Source organism: Rutidosis leptorrhynchoides, unplaced genomic scaffold (assembly GCF_046630445.1).
Source record: "Rutidosis leptorrhynchoides isolate AG116_Rl617_1_P2 unplaced genomic scaffold, CSIRO_AGI_Rlap_v1 contig495, whole genome shotgun sequence".
Lineage (NCBI taxonomy): Eukaryota > Viridiplantae > Streptophyta > Magnoliopsida > Asterales > Asteraceae > Rutidosis > Rutidosis leptorrhynchoides.
In genome coordinates, this window is record NW_027266725.1 from 33,588 (window position 1) to 46,578 (window position 12,991).

Consider the following 12,991-nt stretch of genomic DNA (forward strand, 5'->3'; position numbering starts at 1 on the left):
TATAATCATTTAACAGTGAAACAGATTATAAAAGGGATTGGACCGGTTCGGTCCAATCAGAATATCTTTTCTTCTTCTCTTTCTTCTTCCTCTGGATCACGGGGTGCGCTACTTTTATACACAAAAAAATTAAGACGTGAACATCAAAGAGTCTTCCCGGAAATGAGGTTTCTGGATTTAAAAAAAAAAGTTCATTCCGGAAATGGGAAACCCGGAATCACCTAATTTTTTCATTCCGAAAATACCAATCCCGGAATCACTCTAATAACATTTGTAGTCGTTCCGTAAATGCCATTTCCGGAAAGACTACAAATGTTTACCTGTCCCACAATTTCAATGCAAATATTTACGTTTTTGTTTTTTAATACACATTTATAATTTCCTGCTGGGTCACGCCGTCTCCTATGTGTCGTTCGTCGTTGCTGCCGGAGACGTCCGTCTCCGGCCAATTTCTTGGCCATTTCCGATAGAGTTTAGCATGGGGATCACGATTACGAGGTTAGTTTTCTTCAATTTTGCTCCGTTCGTCTTTAATTCCAAATTTAGGTTTCGGTTAAAAATTTTTAAAACGCTGAATTAGAGTATAATCTCTTAGTAGTTGTTCTACTGTTAATGAGGAGTGTTTTGATATAATTTTCACTTTGATTTGACATGTGGAACGGGGTAACATCTTACCTTGAAGTTTCGGTCACCGGCGGTCAACGATTTGGAATCGACGTTTCCGGGTCATGGTGGCTTCGTCGTCGTCGTGGATGCTCCCTCCTCTACGAACTCGGTCGGAATTGGTGAAAAAGGAGTCGACTCGGTCACGAGCCGCTCGTGACTCGATCGTGACTCGGCTGCCACTCATCGTCGGTCCGGCCAATGGCTTAGTGTTTCGTGCTCCTCTCCACCTCGGCTACAATATATATTGGTTTGGTTTAATTCTGGTAATCTTGATATATATTTTTTTTTGACAGATTTTTTGTTTACGATTGTAACTTTAGACGGTTTGTAGGTCTCCGAAAGTTTGTTACAGAGAGAATACTTGGACTGGCTATTGTATATATTCATTCTGCTGTGATTGATTAATTTGTTTGTATCATGAAAGTCTCCCGGCAAATCTCTGTATTACTGCCACAATCTTGACATTTTTTTTGCATGCGTGAAGAAGAGATTAGCTGTAAAAATTAGAAAAATTGCTTTGAAAAATTGAGATGCTGTGTTAGACAATAAAACGAAAGCGTGTCTTGAAATTAATCTGGTAGACATAATGCTTAGGGTAGGTAGATAGTATATTATGCTGGACATGGAATTGTATGTATATACACACCGTATTAATGAAACAATACTTAAAATCGGACATTCGTAAGTCGTGTAGAAAATAAGATATTCGTGAAATAAATCCATACTATACTCGATTCGGATTACTTGAAATTGACAGTAGGAATAGTTATAGGAATTTGCTCGAATTCAATCGAAAAGAAACGTACGTAAATACGATCGTAATTATTATTTATTCGAAGGTCAACTAAACGTCAATATCAATCGCACGATTATCAAAGTCGAAATTATTGGGTCGTTACAATTTTGTTTTCAAAACTAATAAACATAGCAAAACGTAAAAGTTCTATATCAAGATTGATTTCATAGTAAAATTATTAATTGCATTTAATCATTCCTATTGTTTGAAAAATAATATATGTCCGTTTTAATTAAGAATAGAATCAAAAATATAACGGGTTTTTATGATGAATATAGTTTAATGAAAAAATAAGAAAAAATTAATATATATTAGAAAATAAATTAGAAATAACTTTTCATTAATATGCGCGTTTGAATAGGAAAAATAAGAAGATGTACCTGTTTTAATTGAGAATAGAAAAAAATTATTATATTTGTTAAATAATAGATAGGAAATTGATTAAGATTAAAATTATTATATTTGTTTTTATTAGGAAAAATAATTGGTAGAATTTTATTAGGAATCATTATGTTTTTATTATATTTTGCTTTTTTAATTAGAACAGGAAAAAAAATAACATTGATTTAAAATTATAACTTGATTCCTAATTAAACTCAAAATTCTTAAATATATGTCAAATTATGATTCGTTAATAAAACGCCACGTGTCAGATGTTGATTTGACAATAAACTTTACAATTAAATTACAATTAGAACAAATTAAAAAAATATAAATATTATCTATAAGATTATAATCAACTTGGAAAAGGCATATCAATTTAATGGACAAGATGTCAATAGAATGAGAAGAAACCTCGGCGGATGAATGATCGAAGCAAATTAATTGATTTGAAGTATTAAAAAACATTTTGAATGAATCTGTGGATTTTTCTTCATTTTTGATTTTTTTTTTGGGTACGCTGTAATTATTCATTTCTTGGGATGCAATGCAACAGTCACATAACATTGACTTTTCAACGGTCATATTTGGCTGCTTAGCCCAATATTCACAAAACTAAAAGAAGTTTGGATATGTAAGCACAAACAGTAGCAGCATGTCACCCGGCCCACTGATATCACACTGACCTAACAAATAATATGAGATTCAAGTCATTTTCAGTTCAATTGATACACACATTATGATTTCAGCCTCAAAATTCGTTCGTTCATTCATAAAAGGACGGACATGTACCTGGTAATTACGAAATTAAATCACCAGAGATTTTTATTCAAAAGTAAAACTAACCGATTACTATTAAAAAATAAACCGATTACTTTTGATAATCTACGTATAAAATCTAATATTATTCATTTAAGTGCATGAGCATATTATACAAATGATCCAAAAGTAACATTCAACAAAAAAAAAAAGAAATAATATAATAGAATAATGGTTATAGGTTTTGACCATTGTCCAACCGAAATTAACATCACACCTCATAGTGACTTAATTATATATTAAGAGCTGAAAAACTTTCAAAATCAAAATGAGATTTCTTCAAAGCGTGAAATAATATATATAATTAGTTAGCGAGATCTAACAATTAATCATTCAGGAATTCACTTAAGTTCCTCGCCTTTAATCATCGTTTTCGAAATGATAAATGACGGAGCAACCACTTTATACTTTAGTTACTAACCGGCAATGTGATTGATGGCCTCATCTTTTAATTATTTATTTTAATTTGCATATTATGTTACATGACGATACTTATTCATGATATTTCTTTTACCTACTACTTGGTTGAAAACAAATTATGTAGGTAATTCATATGATCACAATAATAAGTATCGTCAGCTTACCACACTTTTCCATTTCACCTTGACATGTACGTTTTATGCTTTTCAATATAGTTAACAATCATCTTGGTTCTATTCAAGTGGCCGGGTTGGTCTCCAATTATAAGACAATTCTTCTAACCCAAATCAATTTTGTTTTCTCAAATGCATATGTATACGTTGGTCTAAGTTGATTGCTAGGTTTCCGAAATACCATTTTTTTGGTCGATACCCACTGCGGAGCGGATGGACAATTAATATGATTATACTAACTAATTATATCAACAAGATCGACCCCATATATAGCATTTTCACTTATCAAGATATTTATATTCTTAATCAATTATTCAATGTTACTCTTAGTTACAAGTCCATGCATGCACATGCTAGCTAATAGGTTCGACCGAGTTTCCGAATATAATTACCCTTGTGAAATGAGATCAAATCCTTATTCCAGGGACTATCAAATGGATTTAGTATTTATAATATGCCTAATTAAAGGACTTAACCTAAAATTTAGTATATACAAATCGATAATATTCTAGATCCGAACCTATCGAAAATGAAGCATGTGATCCAACCCATTTTGAATATGGCTCGATATATTTTACTCTAATTATGTGATGATAATTAACTCGATGTGCAAGTTATAAGTATTCAATGATAGATGAAATTCAATGTATGTACTTAATTAGTACGAATAGTACTACAGGACGCAATCCCAAAGTCTAGGAAATAATTAATGTTGTTCCTGATTCTTAGGAAATAGAAATTATAGTAAGTTATAGACTTTGCAACAAAGGGTTGCCATTTTTTTGACACAACTATACGAACTTATAATCATGTACAATGAAGAAACGAAAGATCCAAAACTGGGAAATCGCAAAGAGGAAAGAATTAGAACTACGTACGGGAAGTCGTACAAAAGGGCAGGGTGCGTACAACACCAGTCATGATCTAATAATCTATATATTCGAGTAAAGTTGGTGTATATTCTTATGCTTGATATAATAAATTAGTAACTATCATTGGATTATTCCTCTAAAAAACTATCATTGGATGGATAAATTATTTCATTTTTCATATATATATATATGTATATATATATATATATTAAAGATACCGTTTCATCATCTATTTTCATTCTATGTTCAAACATGACGGTAGTCTTTGAGAGTAATATGAACGATTGCCCAGCAAATTAACTACTGAACAAAACTATTTTCTTTGACTCGTGAGAAAAATGAGGATAGTACATGTTACATTATAATATTATCAAATATACAGAATATGCCTGAGTCAATATTAATTTATATTTATGTAATTTTAGTGTAATAATAAGTCTGTGTTTGAGAAGTGATTGTCAAGGAGATTTTTAAGGTCTAATGTCACTGTTTGATGTGGGCGTGTCCCCTGCACTTTAGTTGCCCACAACGTCCTAATGGGACCCAAACTCTTCTCACACCCTAAAATTATATATTTCTTTTCAAACAAACTAAAAAACTTGATTTTCCCATATATTTGTAGGTAGGTGTGCCTCTCCTTGAAAGCATACTACACATGCAATGAAATACAATATAGTATATATCTATATATTATGTGACCACAAAATATCAAATTATGCTGTCATAGCTTTTACTACGTATTATTATTTGTTTTCTTCTCCCTTTAAGCTTTCAACAAAATATATATAGTCCCTCATACTTGCACTCTATTTAGTACTCCAACTTATTTGTTATTAATTAGCAAATTTCTTTCAAGTACTCCATTGTCATATATCTTAAAATTGTTTTGTGCTTAATTTGCCTTGTTTTTTTCTCTTATTAAACTCCCGAATGCCAGAAAATGTGATAATATCTGTCAATGGACAGACCCAAGTCCCTCCTGGATTCCGATTTCATCCAACCGAGGAGGAACTATTGAACATTACCTGAGGAAGAAGTCTCATTCGAGAAATCGACTTAGATGTAATTCGTGATGTTGATCTCAATAAGCTCGAGCCATGGGACATACAAGGTTAATATAAAATCTTTTTCCTTTCTTTAATTTGGGGCCTGCTAATTAATTAGTTAAGTTTTCGATATATTAAGAGTTAAAAATTAGACCTTCAATTCTAGCTAATTGTTGATCATGTCCCTTGAATATATGCATAATGTTAATTAATTAATTATACATTATGGTTTTGGCAGAGAAATGTAAAATAGGGACAACTCCTCAGAATGATTGGTACTTTTTTTAGTCACAAAGACAAGAAGTATCCCACGGGGACACGGACGAATCGTTGCAACTGCCGTTGGATTTTGGAAGGCCACTGGCCGAGATAAGATAATTTACAGCAATTGGCAAGGCGAATTGGAATGAGGAAGACTTTGGTCTTTTACAAAGGCCGAGCCCCTCATGGCCAGAAATCCGATTGATCATGCATGAGTATCGATTAGATGATAATACCCCCACAACCAATATTATCACCATCACAGATCCTAATGTAAGCCATTACTTATTCCATACTTATTAATTAAAAAACTCAGCATTTTAGTTTGTCTATACATAATTACTAGTTAAGAACTACGCATTATCAAATGTAATTATAATGTCGACATATCGGGTTCTCACCTCTTCACATACGTACAATTTTCATTATATGATTTTGGAAATATATATTGAATGTATATGTTTGATGATCTCTAGGTCTCGAATGTTATGGGAGATGGAGGACAAGAAGAGGGATGGGTGGTTTGGCCGAATCTTTAAGAAGAAAAGTCACCACCGAACCCTAGATAGCCCTATAAGTTCTTCATTAATGATCAATTCCGATGCTAGGGCACAAAATATGTTCAGTCCAAGCAACGAAGGAGCATTGGAGCAAATACTTCAATATGTGGGATCAGGAAGGGCTTGCAAGGATGAAACCGAATCTTCGAAAAATTATTCGTGCGAGATTTCTCAGGCCATCCGACATCACAAGTACTGCAGGTAGCTTCCAGGACACGGCAGGTTTCATGAAACTTCCAGAACTCGAGACTCCCAATTCTCCCGGAAACTACCAACAAGTGTGGAGTAGTTGCCAATTACGAGCCGAACTCGGTCTACAATTGTGATAATTACTATAAGAACCGTCCGGTTCAGTCATCAGAGCCGAGTTTGACCAACTGGGCAGCCCTAGATCGGCTTGTAGCTTCTCAGTTAAATGACAAAGTGATCAGAGTACATCTGGGCAAATATTAGAGAGTAGCTTCGATATGCACAACCCCACGGTAAGCTTTTGTGCAACTACCGATAATCATGATGATCACCTTCAATTGCCAACCTTAAGATCGATATCATCATCTTTATTACCTTCCAATAATAACGAAATGGACCTCATTTGGAATTTCACCCGACCCACCATCAGCTCTTACCTCATCATCAGACCCAATTTGCCACGTGTAACAGAGTATTTACCATATTAGAATGATATTTTTAAAATACGTATATGCATGTCATTTAGCTGTTGTGATACAAGTCAGAAGACTATAATTTCATTACTATATATGGATTCCATATGAAGAATAATTAAAGAGAAGACTATTTTATATCGATCGACCAATATTATCTTTGCTTAGTAAAAGATGTATTCCAATTAATACATTTCATTAATGAGTGTATCTATATATCTCTAGCTAGCTAGAAGATTTAGCAAAACACTCATTTCGTTTGTTTGGTGGTGTGGAGCTGATTATCAATTAACTATCTAATTAATTGTTTCTTTAATTAATTTCTCAAAATTGCAATAATAGTTTTGCTTTTACGTCCACCAATATATTGATCATCACACAGTTAGTCGTTTCCATAATTATCTTTGAATCACATGGTTTGTCCCTTTGCATATATATATGGGGCTTCCTTCATGCGCTTTCGTTAATTATTTATAGAATTGAAATGTGCTAATTTCCCTATATAATGCAATTAATTAAAGAGTGTCAACTTCACTCAACCCTGTATTCAATTGGAATTAATTAGACTAATTAGGTATGTATATATCACAAATTCAAACTAGATAGTTGCAGCAAGAAATCAATTTTCCATATAGTCCCATCTAATCAATAAATTTTCAAGAACTCAGTTTTTAAGTGTTATTTCTAACAACGATTTATGTTGAAAAACAAAAACATAATTTTTTTTACTATTATGTACCGGGACGTGTGCTGCTATAAAGTGACAAATAAAATCTTTACTTATATAGTTTAGAACTCATTGTGGCGAACAAGAGGAAGTGGAGATAATTATTCGGCATTTTTGTATTCTTGCAATGAGGTGTATACATTGTTGTTTTGCTTGTTATTCTTGTTGTCTACGCGTGGGATTTCGAATTTTTCATTGATGTAGGGTGTCTGTATCCGATCCTCTACACTTTGTAATCGATTTTTGTAATTCGTCCGGTAGTAGAGTTATGAATGATATTTATCGATGATACCAACGGTTTTGTCATAGTTTGTAGGACTGCACGAGTTTCATATGGGGATTATCGATAAATTGACGTGACGTTACTCGACCATTTTAATTTAATAAAATCAATCCATCCTTTACCAAAAAAACGAAAAAAAAAAAAAAAAAACCATGACTCCCTTTGGTCTAGCCGAAATTAATGTCGGAGCTAGAGAAGAGCTGAGGAACACTCAAGCATAAGCGACAAATTAATTAGTGGTAACAAAACTAAAAGTCTCGCACGCTCGATTCTAACCATTTAGGGTTTAGGGCAAAATTAAGGAACCGCGTTAACGTTTCTACTCAGTTCTTGTTTGGGTATGTATGTACGTTTAGTCTTCATTTCAAACGAAAAGGATCGTAATCTCGTCTTCCTGGTGCAATTATTTGGTGACATCTTTTTCCATCAAGAAAAGGGTTTCCACCATAAGGTCGATTAGACATGCCTGTCGTCAAGAAATACTCATTGAAATATAACAGTGAGTATAATTAAAAAGAAAATGGAATCCTAATAATCCATATGAGTGCTTTTGTTTTCCCAGTACAAAAGTTCCCTTTCCTCTGTTTTTCACGTTGGCCCCGTTTAGGAAGTCAAACACCAAAACTATTATTTAATCATCGATATAATTAATCGTTCGATGATCATACAAAACGAAAGAGAATACCTTTACACTCCAATTAAATCACATATATACTTTTGTGTTGTTTTCTTGTTTGAGAGCCTTTACGATAGATATCTACTAGTCATAGTTTGGTTTTAATTGCTAATGCCAAATGGGATATGCCGACAAGCCGTACGTAACAACTAGCTCGTCAACTAAGTCTTAATCAAGTAAAGACCACCAAAAATAATATTATGATCTCCAGGTATATATATATAGGTTGTTGTCAAGGAAACAATTGGAACCAAAACGAGATACAGAAGTCAATTTTTCTGTTTCTTTTACAAGAAGGCAGCTATATACTACGTCTGTTTCAAAATATATGATGTTTTGCATTTTTAGATATATTTAATAATCTTCATTACATATATGTTCATTTAGATAAATATAAAAATATAAAATATCATGTATTTTGAGACGGAAAGAGTAATTATTAGACGATTGATTGATGACTATCGACTGAGGTATGCGTCTCGAGTTTTTTACTATATCGATTGGTAAAATTATGATGTTTAGCAACTCATTAGCAAGACCGAAAGAAAATATAAAATATTGAAAAAAGAAATCTAGTAATTATATATAAATACGAAATTCATGATGAATTACGTGGTTCACATTTGACAAGGAGCTCAATAGTCGCAAGGAATCACGTTTGGAGGTGGTGGTGGGTTAGATCATTGCTGGCAAGCTGTAACATCTCAGTGCTGAAAATTGGGGCACGATCTGGAACTTGGAAGCTGCATTATATCTTCTTTTCTTTTGAAAATATAGTCCATATGAATCAAATCTCGCATGATAACATACTTGATGTGATTAAAAGTTGTAAGACTTTGCACCTTTAATACGATAATTAAAATTTGATTTAGTGCGTAGGGTTATTGTTAATTATCATCCGTAATCTTTATACAACTTTTTATGAGACACATACTGCATATGATGCTCTTTCACTAACTTCCAAGCTACATAAGAACATGAGATTTTAATCTAAAGACGAGAGACACCCTTTACTAAAAAGAGAGATTCTTTTTCTAACATATACTGGCCTACTAGTATATCCTATTAGAAATCAAATAAGCATACATGTTCCCATTTGAGAGATGCCATCATGTTATCAATAATTGCTAACATTGTAAAAGCTAGGGTACATAAATTTTCTCGTTTGAGAGTTTGCATCTATCGAGGTTCAGGGCCCATTCTTCTTTCGTTTCGTTTCAGCCCGTCTCGTCTTGTCTCAATTCATTGACTCAAAATATATCTTAACACATACCATTTAATCATAATTAAATAAATTATATTTTATTATCATTATAATTTTTAATAAAATTATAATATATATATATATTTAACCATCACATCAATCATCCATTTAACTCATTCAATCAATTAAGACCTTGCTTGGTTCGCATGATAAGAGCAACCGAATAAAAAATATGATAAAGATAATGATAGTGACTAGGTTAAATTTATGCTATTTTTCATTTGAATTTGACAAGATAAAAAACCAAATAATTTTATTTTATCCAGTTGAACGTTTGATTTATCGGATTAAAAAACCGTATAAGAACCGGATAAAATGCAGTTTACTAAAACATCCCTCTAAAAAGTATCTCTATATATATGCATGCGTATTAATAACTCAGTAACAATAAATACTATTATTTAAAAGTAACTATAATTTCCTTCTACCTACTTTTACAGCATGTTTTTATGGGATCCTAAACTGCTTTAGTTAATTTTGAATGAAATTCTTACTTCTGCATTATACACAATAAAAAAAGAATTAAAAAAACAATAAAATACAAAATGTGTACTCCATAGCAAATTTTGAATTACAATGAATTCCAATTATATGTAGACATGTTAAAATCAATAAAAACTGCAAATATATTCGAATTACAAATATAAATCAAGTAACCACATGAAAAACTATTCGATAGAAAATTTGATACTCTTCCTTACAATCTACTCGCAAGGCTCATCATACATTTGTTGCGCAATTAAGATTCCAAACCATCTTTCGATTATGTTTCTACCTGAAGCATGCTAGAGGTTGAACAACTCCTCCTTCCTTGACGACGTCAAGTTTGACCTCCACTCACTTAAAGTAAGGTGCCTTTTTTTTTATAAGAAAGACTTTTTTTTTTATAAGAAAGAGATTGAGGAAACCTCAAAAATAACAGAACAACACAAACATAGTACTTAAAAGCAGAAAACATGATATGATTGAAATGAAAAAAAGAAATCTTCAAAATTTTCAAGGAAGCTCTTCGGCATTTTTGAGATAGTTCGTAGTTACGATAATGGCCTCCGAATAGGTAACATCTTTCAAAATGAGACGATTTTTGAGTCCAGATTCAATAATAGCATTTGCTTCTGCTTTTAAGTTAGGAATTGGAGGATTTGGGGGAGATTCGCAGAGATGTTTATTGCGTCTCTTAATGTCCGAAACCGAGACCGCAATAGATGAACTCGAGTCAACAGGGAGAGAGGTCAAAGGCAAGGATCCTGTTTTGGGGATAGTCTTTATGCGAGCTGATTAGAGTAACAACTTAGGATAAAGTGGTTACAATATAAATGAGGGATGCATTTTTTCTAAAAATAATCTGGAAGTTGATGAGAATTGGGAGTTTAGAGGCTAGGAAGGAGGAAAGATCAAGGATGAAAAAGGGAGAAATCAAAGCATGGAAGGGTTAAGAGTTGGGGGATCTCGATAGATTCATGGGGATGTAAGATGATGAAATATTAGGAGGCTCAAGGATAGGGACAATTATGGAAATAGGTAAAGGCTCAGGCACTTGAGTGGGGATGACTTCTTTTTCGGGCTGGCCTCCCAAATTGGGTAAAGAAAACTCTTCAGAAATTGCTTGGAAATCCACATCTTCATTAATAATCTCTTTCGAACTTGAATTGACATGATCCTTAACCGAGAGGCTAGATTGGAAATTAACCTCTGAATTTCCACGTGACATAACTCTATTAATATCAAGGAAAAATGTGCTAATAGCCGCATCAACCAAATGATAATTTCATGCATACAAAAAAAAGATTGATTGAAGAACATAAGTACATGCGTACAAAGAATGCAGTCAGTAACTCATCATGCGAGTTTCACTCTAAATTGAGAATTATATTTGAAATTATCATATTGTGTATGAAGGAGAGAGAGAGAGAAAGCTCGAGGAAGAAGAAGAAAAAGATGATGAGAAAGGGTGGCCTCATAATCATCATCATTGTGAACACAGATTGTCATGTTGCAAGAAAGGAGTAGAAATAATGAGATTTAAAAATTTAAGAATTTTGATGATGATCAGTAGATCAAAATAGAATATTCAACGAAAAAATAATTGAAACAAAATGAGTGACTCTTCTTTTATTTGATTGATTGATTGATTCATTCATTGTAGCTGGTTGTCTAATGACCAAACTAACATCGTTAGTTAGAATTGGTTTCCTAATAGAAATGTTTTGAGATTGAGGACTATCACATCCTAAGATTTTCCTCAAAACAGATAAATCCACATCACTCCTCAATCATGCACTAGTTTTTTTATCTTTCTCCAACTCTACATTCTTAGCTCTCTTTTCTTCCTCACTCCACCGATCATAAGTTACTCCTTCGGGTAGATCTTTCACTCCATTTTCTACAATACTCAGACAACGAGTTCTATCTAACACATCTTTTGCCAAGACATACCACAAATCGAAATCATCTCCCTTAAACTTTTCAAGCTGCAGATCATTACCTGAGAGGTTAACTATTGGTAAATCCATGTCGACATGTCTAGAATCGAAAAAACCCAAAGCTCTTGATGCCACTGTTGGATAAACCGATGTCGGTGAACTCGAGATTCAGTCGAAGATATAGCACAGAAACATAAAAACCACAGCACACACAACACAAATTGCAGAGAAAAACAAAAACTAAGAATATAGATACATTAAAACTGAAATTATGATCATATCCTCCATATCGATTTGATTCTAACTTAATCTAAAGGCTTAACGTTGGTATCTAAAGTGTTTGGGACTTAAAAAACTAATTTGGGTGATCGAAATTCTAAGGTTCACTCAACCAATGCAACCAAGCTTTTAAACTGAGAAAAGAAATGAAAATGGCGATTTCGAAATTACTTCATACCATCTTAGAGACGAAAACGATTACAATAAGCCTTTATATAGGCATTCAAAAATTTAACCTAGCTGACATGGAAATAAAAATGAATTACAAGCTGGATTTTTGCCAAAACCAGAAAACGAAAAAACTAGAAATGGTTTACTTTTTGTACGATCTCCTTTTCTCTTGACTTCAGCTTGTATTTTCACCTTAGAGTAATCCACAACGCGTTTTCGAGTCTGTAAAATTGTAAAACCGTCAAAAATTACAATATGGACTTCATCTTCTTCAACTCGACAAAGACAACATTTTTGTTGACTTTTTGCTTGACTTCCATTTTGAGCTTGATCAAGACTGCATCAACATCCAAATTTCTTTCCACACTACTGACAACTCAACTGAAACTTAACTTTGCTAAAAAAAACTTTCAAATTCGAATTTCATCATAAACTTGATGAACAAGAAAAACAGAGTACAGACCCACTAATGCCATCTTCACCAATGCTTTAGAACTTCAGTTTAAGCATTC

At 32.9% G+C, this 12,991-nt stretch overlaps 1 pseudogene; it reads left to right on the forward strand.

Moving 5' to 3' along the window:
- Positions 1-5,057: 5,057 nt before the first annotated feature.
- LOC139884043 (NAC domain-containing protein 43-like) lies at positions 5,058-6,651 on the forward strand (annotated as a pseudogene).
- Positions 6,652-12,991: the final 6,340 nt, after the last annotated feature.